At 34.4% G+C, this 12028-nt stretch overlaps 1 long non-coding RNA gene across 1 annotated transcript; it reads left to right on the forward strand.

Moving 5' to 3' along the window:
• The first annotated feature begins 5945 nt into the window (after positions 1-5945).
• LOC135778103 (uncharacterized) lies at positions 5946-8321 on the forward strand. The gene is made up of 2 exons (XR_010544409.2): positions 5946-7184; positions 7555-8321. It is a non-coding gene; the product is annotated as an uncharacterized lncRNA (long non-coding RNA).
• The last annotated feature ends 3707 nt before the right edge of the window (positions 8322-12028 follow it).

Consider the following 12028-nt stretch of genomic DNA (forward strand, 5'->3'; position numbering starts at 1 on the left):
CAAAATGATATAAAGATATTGCATTTATTCCACTGTATGTGGTTATGGGAGCACTTCAAATGTTTTTAGGCAGAAATTGTATACAAAAAGGGTATTATTCCTCCAATCAGTTGGAGTAAAACAACTTTAGCATTTATTATGATAGAGAAAAAATTCCTTTTTCATCTATAAGCTGACAATTGCTGGAATCAAACAAAACTGTCTGCAGGTTTCGTTACCACTCAGGGCCAGAGTTATACACTTTTAAATACAGACTTTAGAAAAAAACCATCAAAAAGCGCCTATTTATTTTTGTGTTTATTAGAGGACTGACAACACATACAACCATGTTGAGCACTTTTAACAGTGTTTTATGTAATTTAAAAGGGTTTCCTGTAAAATGATACCAAACTTTTGTATGTGCACCTCTGCATGTGGATGAGAAGCTTTTGAAATTGGGTAGGCCAAATCCAGGCGGAAACCCCCAAAATAGCCTTAAATCAATTTATGCTAGGGATGTCAAAAGATGAATCACGATTAATCGCATACCAAATAAAAGTTTGTTTTTGCATAATATATTTGTGTGCACTGTGTGTACTTATTTTCTATATATAAATACACATGAAAGTATTTAAGAAACATTAACACGTATGTATAAATATATTTTTTATTTAGATTTATATATTTTATATATATTAAAGAAATAATATATAAATACGATTTTTCTTAAATGTATACACGTATGTGTGTATTTATTTATACATAATAATTACACACAATACACACAAATATATTATGCAAACACAAACTTTTATTTTGTAAGCGATTAATCGCAATTAATCTTTTGACAGCCCTAATTTAGACATAAAACAAGCAAAAAATCTGCCAGTGGGGTTAAAAAAATTGGAAGAAAACTTTTCTTCTCCCGATTGGAAGATTTTTTTGCTTGTTTTATGCACAAATTCACTTAAATTTTATGTTGTTTTTTGTCTAAAAACTAGACTCATGATGCCTGACCATTCAAAACTCACTGCTATAGATGGTTTCAGAGGCAACAACATAAACAAACGTCTTTTGTTGCGCAAACTTAACTTCCCATGACTTCTGCAAAGAATCGAAATCAACCGAGTCCAATCAATCGAGTCCCTTGAGAGCAGATTATTTCTGATAACTTGCAAAATAAATAACAAGTACTGTATTTACCTTAGTTTACATCATAGCTAAAGCATATCGACTACTACACTGAGCTAATGTATACTGTGTAAAATGAATGTATGCAATATTAACTACATATTCTTGAATTCTTGACTGGCTCCCAAAACCCTTAAGTGATGATCCATGCTTGGCGTCTCACCTTGTCTTTAGGAAATCAAAATATTTTTATTTTCGATAAGATATTGATCCCATAGGTCAGTTTAGCCTCTAGCCAGACCGATAAACAAACACAGACCGGAAGTTCATTTGGGCCAGGCACATAACCGTGACGGGTGTTGCAGGAGGTCGACAGGGCATTGTTATGTGGCTGCTTGGATGTTCTTAATGTGCATATAAAAACAGAGTCCTGGCAAGACATTCAGTATGGAAAAAGACACTCTTCATATTATAATCTTTTGTGGTCCACAGAGATATAAAGTTGTATGGGTCTGGAACATCATAAGGGTAAGCATGATGAAAGATTTTTTGGTTGAAGTGCCCTTTTAAATGGAACATGATGTTTTCTGTGTTTAACAGAATGGATTATATTTAACCAATATGTACTCTTTGCCTGCTGGGATTGAAGCTGGATAAAGTAAGGATCAGTACTGTGGAAATACAACCAGACACTTGTCCATAAATCACAGGCTGCAGAACTGATTCCTGTTTATCACAATCACACAAGCCCCTTATTTCTGAACCGTCTACTTTATTTGACTAAACTCTGCTATTGTCCGCTGTGTCTCTGTGTGTGTCTCGTATGTCTGTATCTGAATATCTCCTTAAGCTCTGACTCTCTGTAAATTATAGTATACACACAGAGAGCTCAGTTCGAATGCTCTCTTAAATCTTGTGGATTAGGTTCTCTGTGACTGACCAAAGTTGTCCCAGCCAAAGCTCCTTCACATACACTCTCTCTCCAACACATACAAACGCACAGCAAAATTTTCATAAATTCAAGAGGAAAGAATGTAAATCTACAGTTAAAATATTTTATTTGTTTAACTCGCTGACATAGATTAATTAAGATTTAACAGAGAAACATATAATACACATATCATTTGTTGAAAATATTAAGAGACAGAACGTACATGTACATTTCAGGTAGCAGATGCTAGAAGGTAACACTGTACAATAATATTGTGTTTGTAAATGCATTAGCATGCACTTACAATGAACAATATAGTTTTTTTTATTACAGGCACCAAAATGCCATTCTGTAATACTCGAAACATTGCCAGCATACAATATTTTTACATTAAATATTTGGTAATCGCATCTGCCAAATGTTACCATGTATTTGTTTTTTACATTGCAAGCTTTCTCAGACCTTTAACATAAGAGCTGCCAAGGTTAAGATGTATTTTAACTAGAGCTTTCAAAAGATTAATTGCGATTAATCGCATACAAAATAAAAGTTTGTTTGTGCATAATATATTTGTGTGCACTGTGTACTTATTTTCTATTTGTATGCACATGCATGAAAGTATTTAAGAAACATTTACAGGTATGTATATATATATTTTTTATTTAGATTTTGATATTTTTTACATTATATATAAATTAAAGAAATAATACATAAATAACAAATTTTCTTAAATGTATACATGTATGTGTGTATTTATTTATACATAATAATTACATACAATACACGCAAATATAATATGCAAACACAAACTTTTATTTTGTATGCGATTAATCGCGATTAATCTTTTGTTAGCCCTAATTTTAACTTCTTGGCCTTGTCTTTTAAGCCTTTACAGACGTACACGGAGAAGCACAAAGCCTTACACAAAACACTACATTCCTTCAGTAGTGTTGAGTTCACTCATTTAATGTGTTAAGGTAGGGTTGTCTTTATATACACACACATATCACCGTCTATCACGCTTCTACCGCCAGACAAAACACACGGCTCGGACAGATGAGATCTCTCACTAAACAGCAGATGTGTTTGAAGACGAACAGTTATAGAGGGGCATTACAGGGAGCTTAAGGAGGAACAAGATTTGACATAGGGCCACCTTTGGTATAGGCTGCAGAAAGGCTTTTGAATACTTTGCACAATTTGTGTGAAAGCACAAATTATATCAAATATATCCAATTGTATCCTCTAAAGTGGTTCTTATTGTTTGATTTAAGTCTCATAAAACAACCAACTTATGTTTTGCTTTAAATTTAGTATATGATCGACAGGTAAGGTTTAGGGGTACAATAAAATTCTCACTGAGTAAAAATATTATTATCTTAGTATTAAAACCATTGTGCATATGAGATGTCTTTACAGTAATATTGCTTCACAGGTCTGTGTATGTATGCCTGTATTGAGGTGTAAAGCCCACACAAAGTCTTCACAGTTTCCACTTCCCTCATTCAGTTCAGCACCTGTTTCCAAGTCTGTGTCAGCATTTATAATCCCACTGAAGGCCTGCGAAATCCCTGATTCATTGCAGTGCTGTAGATGTCCCACAGGACCTTGCACTCAACACCTTAACATTTGGCTTTCAGACATGAAAAGAACAAAAACCAAACTGATAACCATCTTCTCACTTCAATTCTTAAAAGCTTTTGCTACTGTCAGGTGTCTCTGTCATGTGTTTCGAAGGAAAGTCAAACATTCTCAACCTGTGATGTCTGAACTCAGACTGAATCAGCATTGTCTCGCTCCCACAGATGATACATATGGTACACTCTTCAAATTCACCTCCCCTACTTTGTTGCCAATATTCCAGCAATAAAATAAAATAAACATAAAATAATGTTCTCCCTTTACAATGAAATGCTGTTTTCAGTAGGCTTATTTTTCTGAAATTTAATTGTACAGAAATAATGATTAATAAATGTATTTTGTAAATAGCCCCCTTGGCACCATCTAATGCCCCCCCGTTTGAGCACCACTGACTTACACCAACATAAATCCCCATTTACTGGCCCATCTACCTTTTAATTAAATTGTTGTTAGTTTTTTTTTTTATAATTTTGCATGCTTGCACCTGATTACTATTGATCCCAAGATATAAATAGATAAACAGAATAGACTAGGCCAGATTTACCAAGCACAGCAAATAAAAAAGTACAGATGGGAATGGAATTTTCAGACTTTTTCCATGTTTAATCCCCACAAGCCCCATTTTTCCATTAGAGTTCCACGGTGGTCAAAAATACCCCAGAAATTGAAAGAGTGATTAACAAAAATATATAAAATTTTTTATGATACAAATAATATATAATTTTTTGTTTACTTCCCATCTAAACTATATACTGCTGTGTTTTTGGAGATATGAAGTACTTTTGTACCTGTTTACCATCCTCAACTACACCTTGCATGTAAAATATCATTTTTTAATGAAAAGTTCACAGAAATTATGATCTAAATTTTATTTAATTTGTTTTTAGATATTGATGTAGATGTTATGTGTTGAATTCAAACATTTGCTGGTTAGAAAAAAAAAAAAAGAATTACAGTTTTGGAAATAAATCATTTTGACAAGGCCCATAGAGATCCATTCATTGCACTGGATGTGGCCAACTGCTTACATCACTACTTTAGTGATACATTTTGTGAATTTATGAATATATAAATGAAATTAATAGAAATTAAATTAAAAATAAATATAATTTCAAATAGTATAATTTGTTGTAAGTTTTTTTATGCATTTTGAAATGTCTGTTTTTAAAAAATGCCACTGAAATTTGACTGAATGTAAGTGTGTGTGTGCGCATGTGTGTGTTTGTGTGTGACTTTAGATTTTTTTTACAAATATAATTTTTTTTTTTTTTGCATTTTCCATTCGTTTTTAATTGGGTTATTTTTACACATCTTTAGAACGACTGAATCAAGCCCAGTTTTTAATATGAATATATGATATTTAACTAAAGAAAAGTGGCTTGGGCATTTTGACCACAAGGGTCTTTTAAGGGTTAAGTGCTATAATTGGGTCCCCCAGTGCTTCTAGTAACCTAGAAAATGTGAAAACAACAACTTCTCCATTCTCTGCAAGCATGTGAAAAAATAGGCCATTAGTTACTTTTCACATTTTCTTGGTTGATACAAGCACTGGGGGCCCAATTGTAGCACTTAAACATGGAAAAACTCAGATTTTCATGATATGTCCCCTTTAAAATAGTCTGTAACAGACTATAGGTTGTTTATACAATTGTTGAATTTTTATCATTATTATTAGTTAAGGTAAGGCTTTGTTAAAACACGATCAATGAAATATTTTATCCCAAAATAATAAATTCTGTTTATGTTTCACAATATTCTGTTTTACCATTTTGTAATCAGATATGAAAACCTAATGAAGGATAGTTCAAGTTATTGGCGTAACTTATGTTATAATACCTTTGACTTGAAAAGTTCCAGATATTTTCTGTAAGATAACCAGAAAACAGTAACATCTGGAAGTTTTTGATTTTGGCTCTACTTTCCTTAAAATATTTCATCTCAACTTCCCCTAAAATAATTATGCCAAATTGCGGACATTTACCTTTAGATATAACAGATCTATAACAGACTCTCAAGTGATGTGGGGGAGATCAGTATTTTGCGTCCCAACAAACTAAATTTAGAGGTCAACTTGCACACAAAACTCTTGTGCATGATGAGTTGCAAAATTAGTAATTGCGAAACTAAGCAAGATTATTTCCATGAAATGATGACCTATTGTGTGTGTATATTGCGGTGCAGTTGACTTTATGCATCCACAAAACCAACTTTAGGCTTATATAACGTTAGTAAGCAACATTGCTTGTTGATGCCCCTTGCACTCTAAAAATGGCTGGGTTATTTTTTAACCCAAAATGCTGGGTTGAGTCTGTTGGGTTGTTTTGCTGGGTTATTTTTTAACATTTTAAACACTTTTGGGGTAGTTTCAGTTTTCTGGTTGTTGGGTTAAAACTGCTGGGTTATTATGCTGGGTAGTTTGAAGAGGCTCACGTGCTTCGCGCCTTTGATGTTTGAATGTGCTCAGCAACGGTCGTTGTGAAAGGACAGAGTCACTGGAAGAAGTTGTTTCAAGGTAAGTTTATATGTTTTTGTAAACATTTCATGAATATAAACAAAATTATAACATTTTGCGAGACACCAACGTGTTAATTTATACAGACTAAGACGACGGGTGTAATTTAGAGGAATGACGACTGTTACCTCAGATCGCCATTTACACAAATTGACTTGAATAATCGTTCTAAGATGTTTAATATGGCATATTAATAAAATTAATAAAATCGATGTTACAAAATCCCCATCACACGGTTGATTTATTAACTCATGACAATTTCTGTAAGCCTTTAACAAAGCGAGTCAAAACCGGTACCGAGTCGACCTCCGCAACCCCACTTCGGCTTGTTGGGTCACACACGCGCATAGTTTTCCCAGCTTAGCAATAGCGACACTATTAAATTAAATTTGATGACAAACGAGTTGCTTTCTTGTCATTCGATATGGAAAGACAGACCGCGAGGCGCGAGCAAGTTAACTTAACCGGCGGCGGAGAATTGCGGAGCTGGCGTCTACTCTGTCACTGAGAGGCAGGGTCAAGCAGCACTTTCAATTCACCGTCGGTACGGCAGGTAACTCGTCGATAAATGAAAACGAAACAGCGTTTCCAAGAACCGGTGTCTAATATGTATATTGCTTGGTCCTCTCTTTTAAAATGAAACAATAATTTAAGTGTTTGGACATGAACTTGAAAACATAAACGTATTTGTCACCAAGACGGAGGCTGCGTGTACCGTTTAACAAACATTTATATGTGTTATATGAATGAAGATGTGTTATTGAGTCGTATTTAGTTACTATTTTATATTAATTTAATAATATTCTTGGGTTGTCTCCTGTGATTTCAAGTTTATATTGACCAACCCTCTGATCTGTGGCTGACTACTGTATCAGAGATGTTATGTTTTTTGCAGAGATCAGATGTGATGTTTTCCCATTCTTTTTTTTAGAGTGTGCAGAGTTTTTACGTCCATCCATTGATGAGGCTAGCAAGGCCTTCATACAGCCAGTAAGTATAACATTTAATCATTCCTATTTAAAATGTATTGGGAATGTCTTAATTATCTGCTGCATTTTAGTTCTGCAGCACTTTATTCTTTATAGTAAGATCATCCTATTTGTCAGTCTGTGTGGTTTGCAGCCTTTGTTGTTGACACAACAATTAAAGCAGTGTAACACCAAAGTCTTATGCAAACCGATGACAGGCCATTGCATTTTTGGGAAAAAAATCTCACAAGTGGTGGTAATGCGGCCAGGGATGCAAAAGAAAGTCTTATAATTTTTATAAAATGTATAATTCCCTTGGCCCACATGGTTTTCTGAACACTTAAATCTGATCATTTAGTTCAGACCACTAAAAGTTTTTTCCTCTTTTGTAGATTGCAACAAATGTGGTGGAAGTTCTTCTCTGGACAGAATCCTCAAAATCCTTTCCTTTATTTCCTGGCCATGGGAAACATGCAACAGATCTCTCAATCTTTTTTCTCAATCAGTTTCTCTGATGGAGCCAATACGGAAGTGACTTAAACTGCAATTCGGCCAAGATGGCGACGGCACGCACCGCCTACTTTAGGCTTCAAAAATGCTCTTCACAAACCAGTGGGTGACGTCACGGACACTACTTTCATATTTTTTTACAGTCTATGGTTTAAAGGCATTTTACGTGCTTGAAAATAAATACCCAGGCAATGTGCATCTACTGTAGTCTGTCATTTTCCAAATGGATAAATCCTCTGCTGTTCGGTTCCTTTGTACATCTTTGTTCGTGAGGAGTAACTTTAATAAATGAAGTATTTTTAGTCAAATACATTCCATACTCTGAAACTTGGAACATCTGGTCTATAAAAAACTTAATTTAACAATTACATTGTTTATTTTCTTACACTGCTGCAGATTTGTTTATGTACATTTCAGTATTTCATTTATATATTGTATATACTTATATACAAATTCTGTCTTAAATTCAAACAAATTGATTTAACCTGTTACATTGTTACTTCAATGTGCATAATTTCTGATATTTAATAAATATATTTATACTTGATGTCAGTAAGCAGCAGTCCTTTAAATGATTTTGCAACTGCCAACTGTAAAAATTTAAGAGTTTGTAGTTATTTTGAAGTCAAATAAACATTTATTTGGTGTTCGCAATGGTCTTGATTTACAATAAAGCACATGATAAAAATAACCCAGCAAGAATAACCCAAACCCAGAATATTAATCTCATAAATGGTTAAAATGACTACACGTTGGGTTTTTTCAACAACCCAACCTGCTGGGTTAAAATGTGTTACCCAGCGTGTTGGGTTACTTTAACCCAGCATGTGTTCTGTCCAATATTTACCCAGCGCTGGGTTGCCAATTGGGTTGTTTTTAACCCAACCATTTTTAGAGTGTGGTTGAATATTTTCTGAAACTACTGTAAGCATATATCAGTGAAGTGTTATTTTACTTTAAGTAGCCTCTCATCCCACACTCATGATCTGCAAGTTTTCACAGATATTTATGTGATGATGTCCTGTGAATGTTATTGTATTGTCATCTTGAGGCATTAAAGAGGCATTAAGAGCACATTTATAGAGGGAGAGAGACAGGGATGGTGGATGGGGGTTGCACAATGATGACTTTAGCAGACATAGACACATGAAATAAGCTCAGGAGGAGGAGTCAGAAAAGCACATTTACAGTGCACATGGATAAAAACAAGTCGATGATGCATGTGCGTGTTACAGTTGACTTGACCTCATAAATTTCTGAATGTGGGATAAACATATTTTGTTCTTTTCTTGTTTCATTTTCTTGTTCAAATCTTCCACCATTTGAAGCGTGGCCTTGAGGACAGTATTTCTGGCAGTGGATTTACACGGCTGCTGTTTTTTATCCTACTGTCATTTTTGTGCAGCTTTAGAATGAGTTATATCCCACTGAAGTCACTGGTTGTGCTTTAGAGAGGGCAGGTAGGTCTTAAATACAGCTGCATGTGGAAATGACATTTGAAAATAACTATGCAGCACATTAAAGAGAAATGGAGAGAATGATCTACTGCAGTGTGATATGGAGCAGGTTTGGGGAATGCCATGTGTGTAGTCTGCTGTGATTAATGCTCGGCCCGGCTGATGTCATTTTGAGTCAGGGATAAGACGAAACACACTGCAAAAACCAATGAAGAAAACATGATTCTGATTTACAGCACTTTCGAAAGAGAGACAGAGAGAAAGAGAGAGAGCATTTCACTGCATATTCTGCATTCTGTAGAAGAAGAACACCTTGTTCAGAGAAGAACACCTACTATGCATGCAGGGATGTATAAGGCAGATACCCCCTAATAATAAACATTTAAAAATGCTCCCTTAAATTCTGGTCACACTTAAATTCAAGCTCATCCAACACACTTATGAAGCCCTTAAAACCCAAGAGAAAAGACATATAACCAGTCCCATCTGTCAATTGGCTCTGAAACTCCAGACCAGCACTACTGAACGGAAACAAACCACAATAAACCAAATCATTAAAGAAATAATTAAAGGCTTTAGCTGGTCTCCCAGCTTGGTTTTAGCTTGTATTGCTGGTGTAGCAAGCTGGTCTGCTGTGTTTTGCTCATTTTTAAGCTGGTCTAGCCCGACTTAGCTGACCCACCAGCTTTACCAGCTTTGCCAGTCTGGGAGGACCAGCTTAGACCAGCTACTGCCCCCTTAAACCAGCTAAAACCAGCTACCAGCTTATGCTGTTCTTTGCTGGATTTTTCAGTAGGGATGTTGACAAAATCTTAAAGCTCATAGTTTCACAGCTCTTCAGAATCAGATCAAATGAAGATGTTACCGGGACAAACACCCATCAGCTGCTGCTAAATTTGTCAGTTACACACCCTCAGAAATAATCTATAGCCCTGATCTTGACTTGTATAGCACTTTTATTCTACTGTTCATTTGCCTCCATAAATGTACATTTGTATACTTCAAATGTTTACATTTTAAAGTCTATTTTATATAGTAAATATCCTATTTTATCTATTTTATTTTGATTTATTTGCAGTCATAATTCATCCATTACCCTTGGTTTAAATCCACCTTAATGTCGTTACTATTGTGTTATTGTATGTTTTTTGTACGTTACTATTGTGTTATTGTATGTTTATTGCTTTATGTATAATGCTTTGGCAAAATGACACAACAATCATGCTGTTCCTTTAATTTGAAAATTGAGAGAGAGAGAGAGAGAGAGAGAGAGAGAGAGAGAGAGAGAGAGAGAGAGAGAGAGAGAGAGAGAGAGAGAGAGAGAAACTTTATAAACAAACTTTTAGATGTTATACTGCCCCCTAATGTTCAAATTCAAAACCTAATTGCCAAAAATAACCACACAGTGGCGCTCAAGCTATTTATGAATCATCTAGGCCTTTACCATTTACATTTTCAGAAGATATTTTACTGCTCATAGGTTGCTTATAACGTTCTTAAGTCGGGACATTTTAACAGAAGATATATGTACGATTACGGTTTTATTTAACAAACTACTATTGTCTGTTTATTTAACAAACTACTATTGTCTGTTTTTAAGAGAACTTGTAAAGCCGGGGCCATTTACACTCCATCTACCCCCACTTTGGTCTAGGATAAATAGTTGAGATTTTGAATAGGTTAAGGCATTGATACTGTAAGGTGAACTGATGAAGAATGTCAAACAGAGAACAATATAACTTGTTTTATGCATACAAACATGTTCAGCTTTATTGTAGTTGGGTGTGAGGTCTTGTCAGGACAATGAAAATAAAGCTATGTCAGTCTAGATGTCACACAGCACAATTTTGCACAAACTGAGAAGTAGGCCTACTAATAAAACATTATAAATATAATCCATATTAACATATAATGAACATCACTTTATTATTTCATGTCTGCCATTCAAATAATTTAAAGGCACTGGACCATAAATGTTTGCCAACTTTACGTTTTAAATAGTTCACTTTTTATATCTCTCAAAAGTTGTGTACTGTTAAATGTGTCATACAAACTTGTTCTTTCCTCTTCATATATATATATATATATATATATATATATATATATATATATATATATATATATATATATATATATATATATATATATATATATATATATATATATATATATATATATAAAACTTAGGTCAAAACAGCTGTGTTTCAATGTTTTATTTATTTCCAAGATTGTTATTTACCATCCAAAGAGAGCAGACACTAACAAAGAGAAGCACATGATGGATAGTTGTATGCATGTGGCTCACTTTTTTCCTTTTAGGGTAGTTTGCCTAAATATTTACTTTCAGTGTACCATCAAATGTCTGCTGTTTTTATAATGTGTTTGTATCCATATGCATATGCATATGATGTGTAAGATTATGATGAAGAAACCATAATTTTGTAATTTTTACCCAAGTACTAATTCAATACATCCCCGGTACTATACCAGGACAGTATATTTGAGAAACATATGTATGAACAGGCAGACGTGTTGTCCCATTTCTTTTGTTCTTAGTGTATTGTTTTTTTTTGTTAGCTGTGGTCAAGCCTTAAAAAAGCACTCACCCTCTGCCTTTCTTTTCTCTTTTTGTAGTTACCATTTACTTCTGAAAGCTGCTTCCTACTTTGAATCAAATTAAATGAAAGGAGGGTTTGTCATACATAACCCCCATCCACCCAACTTTAAACAAAACAACAAAAAATATTCTTCAGTCTTCTAGGAAAGACTGTTACATTTTTTTTTTAAATAGAGAGTGCATATTGCACTGTGGGTTTGGGGTCTTGACCTCAGTATCAACGGTTCCCCTGTTAGTTAAAGAAAGGACAGAGAAAAAGACCACACTCTCTTTACCGCTGCC

This window comes from Paramisgurnus dabryanus, chromosome 17 (genome assembly GCF_030506205.2).
Source record: "Paramisgurnus dabryanus chromosome 17, PD_genome_1.1, whole genome shotgun sequence".
Classification (NCBI taxonomy): Eukaryota; Metazoa; Chordata; class Actinopteri; order Cypriniformes; family Cobitidae; genus Paramisgurnus; species Paramisgurnus dabryanus.